The sequence below is a fragment of the Pseudophryne corroboree genome, chromosome 1, assembly GCF_028390025.1.
Source record: "Pseudophryne corroboree isolate aPseCor3 chromosome 1, aPseCor3.hap2, whole genome shotgun sequence".
NCBI classification, from domain to species: Eukaryota; Metazoa; Chordata; class Amphibia; order Anura; family Myobatrachidae; genus Pseudophryne; species Pseudophryne corroboree.
Window position 1 is genome coordinate 1201406700 of NC_086444.1, and position 12137 is coordinate 1201418836.

Genomic DNA, 12137 nt, shown 5'->3' on the forward strand with positions numbered 1-12137 from the left:
CTACGTGTTTGTCACCGCTCCGCTACTCTCTCTCCCAGCCAGCGAGTTTTACGTGATGTGCATAAACATGGGACATGTAAGGGCCATTCCATAGAAAGTGACAAAAATACATTTTAAAAAACTCTACTTTTACAAGGTTAATTGGGTGTAAAAAAATAATCCGTGTTTCCTGTACTGGTGAAGAGAGGTGTGACAACACTAGTATTTCTGTAAGTGCTAATCCTAAAGCGGGGTACACACTAGAGAGACGTTGGCACTGTAGTAGGTTTGTCACGTCCTTCATTAACATTGCCCCAGTGTGTATACACGATCTGGGCTGACGGGGATTCGTTTCGACGTTGGAACGAATTCCCGTCGCTCTAGTGTGTGCCCGGCTTAAGGAAGCTAGCTACTATTGGAAACAAAGGACGTGAATAGCAGAGGAAGTGTAAAAGGTTTGTTATGACTCAATAAATGTGTTGTACCCATACTTTAGTGCATTTGCTACTAATATATGTAAAGTAATTAACATACTATAAAAAAAATTTTTTCAATAATAACTGTTGCGCGAGTCCCTTCCGACACACTGGATGTCCCACTCTGTCACCTAAACAATTACTTTAGTTATTTTTTTTAAATGCAAAAATAGTAAGAGGAATTAAACCATTGTGTCTGCTTAGGCTGGGTACACACCTGAGCAAAAATGGTCCGATTTGCTATACAAATTGTCTAGTGTGTACGCACAATTGCGCACTCCCGCGGGTCGTATGTGTTATCCTTTGGTTGGCTGGGCTGCGCGGCCAATCAGACGATACATCCCTTTTTTATAGCACAGCCATTATTAAAATTAGCCCGTGATTGTTGTAGTGTGTGCAGAGTAATGATAAATCGTATACGACCAAACAGTACTATATATCGGTCGTTCGTGTGTGATATTAGACAGTGTGTGCACGCAATATCACATGTTCTCAGAACTTTAATGTCATGTTACCTTAGAAGGATTTTGTGTTTTGTCAGAGTCCTGTTCCGTTACAAGTACATCATCATTTTTATTTATGTTTTACACCAATTACTAACTTTTTTAAAGAACTTTTATTTTACTAGAATTAACTTTTAATCTTAAACTGATGTATGATAAAAGAAAGTAAGTTCTAGATTCGTTATTCACTTTTATTCATGGAATCGGACTTACCTTTAAAAACTTATCCAAACGGCCCATAAGCTATGTTGCCAGTTGGGCCTTGTGGTTGGTTACAGGCTCTTCTACACCTAGGAAAATGCTTTTATAAGGCCAGAATAGATCGGTAACCGATTCGGAAGCAAGGCAGAAAATCACGCAAGTTTTGTTTCTGGAACAAACCACACTGCAGTGCAAGTGAAACAATTATATTTATATTGTTTCTGTGCAGAGTAAATACTGGCTGCTTTTGCATGTAGCCCACAAATGTTAGCTTTATTGTTACACTGCAATTTAGATTTAAGTTTGAACACACCCCTCCCAAATCTAACGCTCTCTGCACATGTTACTTCTGCCCCACCTGCAGCGCAGCACGGTTTTGACCAGTCTCTTGCGCTATACACATTGTACATGATCCTGTATGGTTTCCCGTGTGACGTTTTAGTGCTGACACCTCACCTGCTTTGTATATGGATAGTGGCCGCGTAATAGAATAATGACAGTATGTAGCTCCGGAGAAAGATGTCTTTGTACCTATTTATTAAGTCGTGTTCCCAGAATAGGCGAGCGAGGCCGCATGTGGCGTCTGTCCAGCTGCAGCCAGATCTGTAACAATGGGAATAGCGCCGTTATTACATGAATTGCAATTTCCTGCTTTCACGTTGTGTCTCACTGCTTACAGAGATGCGGGTCACTGTCCTCCGCAGCCCCCCCGTGTCCTGCATAGGATCAATACGTCTGACGCTGTGGTTGCCTCGGATGAGTGCCTGTGCTAGCTGTGCAGAGATCATCCTTGTGTGTGTTGTCTTGGTAATACATATGTGCTAAGAAGCAGGTTATTAACGTGGCAGGCACCAAAATATTGCATGTGCACCTCGCGCTGCCGCACAACCCCTGTTACCTCAGTGAGGATGCCGGGTCACAGAGACGGATAGGATTGATAGTAAATAAGCGTATAACGCAGCAAATACACAATGTGTTTCAGAGTTAGTTAGTCTGGCATGTCTTGGCTTTTTGCTTCTCCCACAGAGTCTCATTGAGGCATCTATTTACTAAGCTTTGGGTGGAGATAAAGTTGGACGGTGATAAAGCACCAGCCAATCAGCTCCTAACTGTCATTTTTTCAAACCCAGCCTGTGACATGGCAGTCAGGAGCTGATAGGCTGGTACTTTATCTCCGTCCACTTTATTCCACCCAAGGCTTAGTAAATAGACCCCTCAGTCCCAGAGCTTGATGTCTCCTCCAGGGTTAGACACGGGCCTCCTGACCTTCAGCAGCTTCCCCACACACTGAGCTCTGACTGGCTTCCACTCGGACTTTCCTCACGGCGAGGTTTTCCACACTGACCTTCCACTGCAGCCCTTAGGTGTAGTCACACCTGGCTTTTCTTCACTGAATGGGCGGATGCCTCCACACTCTCTCTCACCACGTGTCCGTAATGCTGTTTACCCTCACACTGCCACAGTAGAATAATAAAAGGTGTGACAGCCTCTTTAGGGTCTGAGGGCCACATGATATATTTTACTCCTTATGAAGAGGGGCCACAATAAAACTTGGTTAAAAATGGAAAAGTAGCGCTCACTAGAGGAAAAGAGGGAGTTCTGCTCATTAACAAAGTCGGCATGGGGGCCGAAGGGTTCCCTTTACGGTGTTGCATCACCAGAGGAGTTGCCATGTTGTCATGTAGTGGGAGTAGTCACTTTATGTAGGGTTTGGACCATTTTCTGTTTATGGTGGAGGAACCGTTGCCTGGAGGTATGGGATCTGGCATTGCCAGACCACACTTTACTCCATGAAGTTGTACAAGTTGAAGTTCCTGCACTATACTGTGCAATGTGGGTTTTGGTAAATAACCTTGTGGACCACGTGTTGAGCTTCCGTGTATCATGGTGTCGCAGAAGATAGACTTTGAAACATAGAATGTGACGGCAGATAAGAACCACTTGGCCCATCTAGTCTGCCCCTTTAAGATGGTGAGCGTCTCACTGGACGTCGCTAGAGTCTTCAGTGACGGATGTGTTAAATTGGAAGTGGTTTGAGCTGGACATCTTATCGACAGATCCTCTGCTGGGGGACAGAAATGCGGCTCCCAGTGCGAGTAGGGGACCAATCCACTTGGAGAGATGCCATTTTTCTGTGCAGTCCCTATAAATGTGTGTATCAATAAACCAGCAATTATATTGTGACATGGATCAATCCGTTGTGAGGTAAATCCTGCAGAAAGATCGTCCCCTCACACAAACACTTTCCTTTTACAACCAAATCTCTCCACATTCTTTCATCGACTGTTTTTTCCTCTGACTCTAATCCTGAGTGGGAAAACGTTGGTCCTTTCTTAGAATTAAACTCCCAGAATGAGATTTCTCATTTATAGGACGTAAAATCTGTACGGCTTCTTGTCTTGTTCCGTGGACGATTTCCAGCATTGAAATATTCTGCGCCCCTGCCAGGGACATGGGTTTGCTGTACACAAAAGGTGCTTTATTTGGAAATTGAGCAATAATGAAGCTAAAAAAAAAATAAAAAATAAAAAATCTCTTGCTAATTTTCATTTTAACCCATTTATTCCTCCATACCAATGGTTCTCTCCTACATACTGCCATAATTTTGTGTAATCGCTCCAGTCTCTTACACCCTGTCTGACTTCACCTTCACTGTATTAATATTCATCAGAACGTAGGCTATCCGTTCACTGCAGACCAGTGACATCACTGCGATTTTTACTTTTTCATTTACTCTGACACACTCAGGGCATAGCCTACCATGTGACCCTACAGTGCAAGCTCTGGCACTCTCGGGGCATAGCCTACCATGTGACCCTACAGTGAAAGCTCCGGCACACTCAGGGCATAGCCTACCATGTGACTGGCACCCTCAGGGCATAGCGTACCATGTGACCCTACAGTGCAAGCTCTGGCATACTCGGGGCATAGCCTTCCACGTGACCCTACAGTGCAAGCTCCGGCACACTCAGGGCATAGCCTGCCATGTGACTGGCACCCTCTGGGCATAGCGTACCATGTGACCCTACAGTGCAAGCTCTGGCACACTTAGGGCATAGCCTGCCATGTGGCCCTACAGTGCAAGCTTCGGCACACTCGGGGCATATCCTGCCATGCGGCCCTACAGTGCAATCTCCACAGTGCAAACACGACTGAGCAACTCATTTGTATCAGGGGCATCTGTAAAGTTCTGGCATCTCATTGACAATGTTAATCCCACAGATGCCTCTTCTGAAATGCAATAACTGCACTCCAGCCATATTGTGTATAAATTCTCATGAGTAGGAAGCCCATCCATCACTAAGGAATATATAACACCCCCTCCCCCCCCCCCCCCCATTGCATAGAGAATCAGAGACCATGGACCACTTATAGCATCTACATGGTCCATCATACACCGCAATCCGCAGCTGTGGTGCATGATCCAGCAGAAGCCCTGATATTGCTGGAGGTCTGTGTCATGTCAGGGGTAAACCTGGATTTCCCAGCAGGAATTCCGCTGTCTTGTGAAGAAACTCTGCAGGCTATATATAACTTGCTACCACTTCCTGACCAACCAATCTGTGCTCCCGTCTTCCCTGCAAAATAACCCGGTCACACCCTACCCTGCTGTATGGAGCATTGTCTGTACGACAGGCTGGCTTCTGACTGTCAGTAGACCATGCAGCCATGAAAGGGATGAGAGATGGGGCACTGTGTGTTGCTTCTGCTGCCGTCCCTGGTTTGGCTGAGTACATTGGTCGCAATTGTTTTAGCCAAGTAGGCAATCTATAACTCCGGACTAAGGGGTACATTTACTAAGCAGTGATAAGAGCGGAGAAGTGAGCCAGTGCAGAAGTTTCCCCATCAACCAATCAGCAGCTGTGTATCATTTTATAATATGCAAATTATAGATGTTACTTCAGTGCTGATTGGTTGCCATGGGCAACTTCTCCACTGGCTCACTACTCTGCACTTATCACTACTTAGTAAATGTACCCCTTAGGGTTCTGCGCACTGTAAGCCGCCCTGGTACCGGTTAACCCCCCCCCCCCCAGGATGCAAAACTAAAATTCAGACTGTCCTTTTTTTAATTGTGGTATGGTGTAGGTATTGGGTAACTCTAGAAGACACCAGGTCTGAGTATTAAAAATAGATTATAGGTGTGCATATAATTAATCCCTGGTAAGGGGTGGAATTATACGCCTCATCATCCCAAACTGCAGGAAATATTATTAACACACTGAACATGGTGTTTCAGTTAAAGCATACACAAATCGCTAAGAAAGATCTATAATGAGGAGGCTGAGAAGAAGGGAAAAGTAACCTTATACGTAAATTTGAACCCGTCTTAGTATATTATTGCACACGCGTGCAATGTATGTCAGGGCTATTTTATAATATGTAATCTTTTACATAGCGTAAAATGAAGTCCCTGGCATCTTTCTGTCTATTCGGGCTAATCTCGAGAACCGCTGGATGGATTTTGATGAGGTTTTCACAATTCTATAGAACATTTGTCAAGGGTGGTTTAGGTGTATGAAACATTAACCTATGACAAAAGGGAGCCGAGCAGTGACGATTTTAGTGAAGCAAGTCAAAGAAAAAAAAAATGGCTGTCCGAGTGCCATATCACAACAATGGACTTTATTTTATGCTATGTATAGATTGATACGTATTATCTAGTTTCTCCATTTTACGTTTTTCTGTCCGTTTTAGCCAAAGTTAATAGGAATGAACATCCAAACCGGCAGAGGGTGGGGGAGGGGATGATCTGAGGCGCATGCGTGGCCGGCCGGTGTGAGAATATACGCAGCGCTTAAGATTTCGGTAAAAAAAAAAAAGCCTATTGCCGTATATTCAAAATTGCTCCCGGGGGTGGGTCGCTAGTATGTATGTATGTATGTATGTATGTATGTATATATGCTATTGGAATTGTGTAAGAGGGAGTGCAGTGCCATTCGTCCACATGGAGGGTCGCACAGCTGACACCTTGTGAAATATCCCATAAATAACGGGTTTTAAATTCTGGTGGCTGCAAAAGCCGTCCTGTGCATGGGGACAGTCGTCCTCCTGGAAGTTACCCTTCTCGCCAGGATCCGGTTATTGCAGTTTGGGGTGCAGAACACTCCAAATCCAACCTCCAGTTTAGCAGTGACCTTATATTCTAAATGTAAGGAAATCCCCAGGTAATGTGTCCCACAGTGTTACAGAACCCCCCGCTGTTGGGTACAAACACTCCATGCTGTAGAGTTCTGTAGTCTGACATCATGTGGTAAAAGATGATCAGTCTCCCCTGATGACCATTCTACACTGTCATAGTTCATGACCTGTGCCCGTTGCATCACTGGCCTCGCAGACATACATTGTCAGGTGTTACGATCTGTGGACTCCAACCCGACCCAGAATATGCTGCTCCCTGGCGTTCTCTCCAGGCTGTGATTGATGGAACTGCTTGATCATTGAGTATTCAGGAATCTAATTGCAGTTGCTCATCTGTTTCCAATTAATGGAAATGTCTCACAGTCCAAAGCTCTTCCGCCCTCTATTGCTATTGTGGCTGATCTTTCTTTCCCCCCCGGAGGTCCAGGCTGACATCACCTTGGGCAATATTGCTTGGGAAAGCATGAATAGCCCAGATAAAAAAAAAAATGAAGAAAAAAAATATATATATATCTATATATCAGAAATAGAGAGAGAGAGAGAAATCTTGGTTGCTATTGGTTACAGTCCGCTTTCCCTATGTACCCTGATTTATAACGGTCTTCTAGAAAGGTCACATAGCAAGCTACTGCATCGTTACTGAAATCAGTACCTGTCACACAAAATGGTGTATCGCTGACCTGTGTGTGTATATTGGCGGCCATATTTTGTAAGGGCGTTCAGATGGATGCTTCTAAGTAGAACGCACTGGAAAAGGTACCTGAAAGCTGCTGTCTGTGCTGGCCCCTGGGAACAGTGCTGCCCCCTGTCTGTTGTATCCCACTTTTACACTTGAGATTGGAGGAGAACACCGCTAGGATCGTTGGTGTACATGTACATCAGGGATGTAAACCCCAGTTTACTTGGCACTGACCGAAAGTCTGTACATCATCCCAATTATTAGACAATATGCTGATGTTTTCAAGAAGCTTTACAGTACTAAGGGGGAGATGTACTAAGCAGTGATAAACGTGGAGATGTGAGCCACTGGAGAAGTTGCCCATGGCAACCAATCAGCATTAACGTAACATTTATAATTTGCATACTATAAAAGTATACAGAGCAGCTGATTGGTTGCCATGGGCAACTTCTCCACTGGCTCACTTCACTTTTCACTGCTTAGTACATGTCCCCCTTAAGCTTCTAAAATAGACACGTAGTCGAAGTGCCTATTGTAATCTGTCTATTTTATAGAATGCAAAAGAGAAATACACTAGTAGCTATAATCTGATTGGTCGCTATGAGCAACGACGCCTCTTGTCTGTTTTTAGAAGCTTTAGTAAATATACACGTTTTTATGTTTTGCAATGTTGAGGGGAAAATAGTAGAAAGAAGCCATTTGGCTTTCCGTGCAGTGAGAGTTCATTTTGTGGGGTCAATCCCACTAGCTGCGAGTTGCATTGGCGGAGAAATGGCGCTAAACGCAGCGCAATTCGCCCATCTCCCCTGGACTCGCAGATTTTTGTACGCAACACTGTGGGTCTAGAGGTACCGTAAGTGGTCTCGCCTACATGCGCCGCTAGGAAACTCACAGCTATTAGAATTGACCCCTCGGACTAAAATCATCTAACACTTTTGTTTCTCCTTTTTATTAATCTGTACTGTGTGACAAATGTAATATTCTCCGGACGCAGAGCATGGCGGCATACAGCACTCATTTTCCCGCTTGTTACAGGTGTGAAGAGCGTGGGCCTGACAGATGGTTCTTTATGGAAACTGGTGGCTCTGAGGACAGGCGGCTGACGCGGTTCTTCCTCTAAGGTAGTGAATCTACACCGACGGCTGGGGCGGTAGTATTGTAAAATAAAATATGTAAAAATATTATATTGGCCCATTTATTCGTTAGAAGGCTTCTTACCAATTTAATGGTCAAGATATGCTGGGATTTGTAGTTGCACAGTGTTAGTCAAATGTATATGAAGCTGTGGCTTGTTTTTCCCTGAGATACCTGTATACTAGTGAACAATGGGGGTCATTCCGAGTTGATCGCTCGCTGCCGATTTTCGCAGTGCAGCGATTAAGTAAAAATACTGCAAAAATGCGCATGGTACGCAGCGCGCATGCGCTAAGTACTTTCACACAAAACTTTGTAGATTTACACAAGCTCGAGCTACGTTTTATCTTCGCTCGAGTGATCGTAGTGTGATTGACAGGAAGTGGGTGTTTCTGGGCGGAAACTGGCCGTTTTATGGGAGTGTGCTAAAAAACGCAGGCGTGCCAGGTAAAAACGCAGGAGTGGCTGTAGAAACGGGGGAGTGGCTGGCCGAACGCAGGGCGTGTTTGTGACGTCAAAGCAGGAACTAAACGGACCGAGCTGATCGCAATCTAGGAGTAGGTCTGGAGCTACTCAGAAACTGCAAAGAATTATTAAGTAGCAGTTCTGCTAATCTTTCGTTCGCTATTCTGCTAAGCTAAGATACACTCCCAGAGGGCGGCTGCCTAGCGTTTGCAATGCTGCTAAAAGCAGCTAGCGAGCTAACCACTCGGAATGAGGGCCAATGTAGGAATTCTCTTCTGCGGCTAGGTATACCGAAATGATATTAGAACTGCTCCTTATCTAACACATTTGTTAAATGACTGATTTCTAGGTGTAGCAGTCGCTGCTTTGTTTGAATGATGGTGATTAAAACAAATACATGATATACAATAATTTTGTTCTCCAAGTAAATGTCAGAGCCCTTCTGCAATCTGCTCAGTCCCGCGGCCCTGTTTCACCTTTCACGCTGCTGCACCTGTCAGTGCTGCTTAAGTATTTCCTATGACAGCACAGGATGGCACCTGCGACCTCGCTTCCACAAACACGACCGTGTATTCTTCACATTGCTGGTTCCCCAGTCCCCCCTACCATGGGGAGCCTTTACTCGGGTTTATCATTTTTCATTAAAAATATAAATTTTAAAAATACTGTGCAGTGTGTTGGCTCTATAAAAAGAAATAGTTTTAGCATAAAGGCGCAGCATTCACAAATGTATATGTGTATGGAGAAATGTGCTATACCTCGACCAACATAAAAATATGTTTCTGATTATGTTGCATCTCATCAACTGAGGCCTCCTTCCACTTTCTTTAACTCTTTCCTTCAGCCCCCTCTCCCATCTATTTTCTCATACGTTCTAGAGGATGCTGGGGTCACATCAAGATCCAGGGGGTATAGATGGGATCCACAGGAGACATGGGCACTTTAAGACTTTCAAAGGGGTGTGAACTAGCTCCTCCCTCTATGCCCCTCCACCAGACTCCAGTTTAAAATCTGTGCCCAGACAGACTTGATGCACGCTGAGGAGCTCTACTGAGTTTCTCTGAAAAGACTTTAAGTTAGGTTTTTTATTTTCAGGGAGCACTGCTGGCAACAGGCTCCCTGCATCGTGGGACTGAGGAGAGAGAAGCAGACCTACTTAAATGATAGGCTCTGCTTCTTAGGCTACTGGACACCATTAGCTCCAGATGGAGTCAGAACGCAGGTCTCCCCTAGCGGTTCGTCCCGGAGCCGCGCCGCCGTCCTCCTCGCAGAGCCGGAAGATAGAAGCCGGGTGAGTATAAGAAGATAGAAGACTTTAGAGGCGGCAGAAGACTTCAGATCTTCAATGAGGTAATGCGCAGCGGTAACGCTGCGCGCCATTGCTCACACACAGAACACACAGCGCACACTGTGGGGTGCAGGGCACGGGGGGGGGGCGCCCTGGGCAGCAATGTATACCTTTAGGACTGGCTATGGTTAGATTTACACTATTTAGTGGTATTTCAGAGTATCCCCGCCAGTTTGTTTTAAAAAAGCGGGACCGAAGCCCGCCACTGAGGGGGCGGGGCTTCTTCCTCAGCACTCACCAGCGCCATTTTCTCCACAGCACACGCTGAGAAGCTGTGAGAAGCTGGCTCCCCGGACTCTCCCCTGCTGATCACCGGTGACAGAGGGTTTTAAAGAAGGGGGGCACATAATTTGGCGCACTGAAAATATATATATATATATATATATATATATATATAAAAAGCGCTATATCTGGGTACATTTTTGTTTTTCCAGGGTTATTGGCGCTGGGTGTGTGCTGGCATACTCTCTCTCTGTCTCTCCAAAGGGTCTTGTGGGGAAACTGTCTCTAGATAGAGCTTTCCCTGAGTGTGTGGTGTCAGTACGTGCGTGTCGGCATGTCTGAAGCGGAAGACTCTCCTAGGGATGAGGTGGAGCGCATGAGTATGGTGTCGCTGTCGGCAACGCCGACACATGACTGGATGGATATGTGGAATATTTTAAATGCAAATGTGAATTTATTGCACAAACGTTTGGACAAAGCAGAGTCCAGGGACAGTACAGGGGGTCAGGCCCTGCCTTTCCCTATGTCACAGGGGCCTTCGGGGTCTCAAACGCACCCACTTTCTCAGATAGTTGACACAGATACCGACACAGATTCTGACTCTAGTGTCGATTATGATGATGCGAGGTTGCAGCCAAAGTTGGCAAAGAGTATTCATTATATGATTATTGCTATAAAGGATGTGCTGCATATTATAGATGACCCCGCGGTGCCTAATCCTAAGATCCACATGTTTAAAGAAAAGAAGCCTGAGGTTACCTTTCCACCTTCCTTTGAATTAAATGAGTTATTTGAAAGTGCTTGGGAAACTCCAGATAAGAATCTGCAGATTCCCATAAGGATTCTTATGGCGTATCCTTTCCCGATCAAGGACAGGATACGGTGGGAATCCTCCCCACGGGTGGACAAGGCGTTGACGCGCCTTTCCAAAAATGTGTCGCTGCCGTCTCAGGATACCGCTGCCCTCAGGGATCCTGCTGACCGCAAGCAGGAAACCTCCTTGAAGGCAATTTACACACATACCGGTACATTACACATATACCGGTACAATTTACACACATACCGGTACAATAGCGTCGGCTTGGGTTTGTAGTGCTGTACTAGCGTGGACCGATACCTTATCTGCTGATATGGATACGATGGATAAGGAAACTATTTTATTGACCCTGGGCCATATTAAGGATGCGGTCCTTTATATGAGAGAGGCTCAGAGGGATATAGGCATACTGGGGTCCAGAGCGAACGCTATGGCGATTTCTGCCAGGCGAGCACTGTGGACCCGACAGTGGATGGGTGATGCCGACTCGAAACGGCATATGGAGGTTTTACCTTACAAGGGTGAGGAGTTGTTTGGGGAAGGTCTCGTGGACCTAGTCTCCACAGCTACTGCTGGTAAATGAACTTTTTTACCTTATGTTTCCTCACAGCCTAAGAAAGCGCCACATTATCAGATGCAGTCCTTTAGGCCGCATAAATCCAAGAGAGCTCGGGGATCTTCCTTTCTTGCCGGAGGTAAGGGCAAGGGGAAAAAGCTACAGCCAGTTCCCAGGAACAAAAGTCCTCCCTGGCTTCTACTAAATCCACCGCATGACGCTGGGGCTCCGTGGGTGGAGTTCGCTCCTGTGGGGGCACGTTTTCGTCTTTTCAGCCAGGTCTGGGTACATTCTCAGGTGGACCCCTGGGCAATAGACATGGTTTCCCAGGGGTACAAGCTGGAATTCGAAGAGGTGCCTCCTCGACGGTTTTTCAAATCGGCACTGCCGACTTCTTCCCCAGAGAGGGAGGTAGTTTTGGCAGCAATTCAAAAGTTGTGCCTTCAACAAGTGGTGGTCAAAGTTCCCCTGCAGCAGCAGGGGATGGGCTATTACTCAACCCTGTTTGTGGTCCCGAAACCGGACGGTTCGGTCAGACCAATTCTGAATTTAAAATCCTTAAACCTATACTTAAAGAGGTTCAAGTTCAAGATGGAATCGCTCAGGGCGGTCATC

At 45.7% G+C, this 12137-nt stretch overlaps 1 protein-coding gene across 2 annotated transcripts in view; it reads left to right on the forward strand.

Moving 5' to 3' along the window:
* The window catches only part of PTPRA (protein tyrosine phosphatase receptor type A), a 223626-nt gene that overhangs the window by 82473 nt on the left and 129016 nt on the right, over positions 1-12137 (forward strand). Inside the window, exon 2 of one of the 2 annotated variants that reach the window (XM_063925332.1) lies at positions 8016-8101. The exons of the other annotated variant lie outside the window; for it this stretch is intronic. The gene's annotated coding sequence lies outside the window, so the exon portion shown is untranslated. The remainder of the gene's footprint in view (positions 1-8015; positions 8102-12137) is intronic. 2 annotated transcript variants of the gene reach the window in all.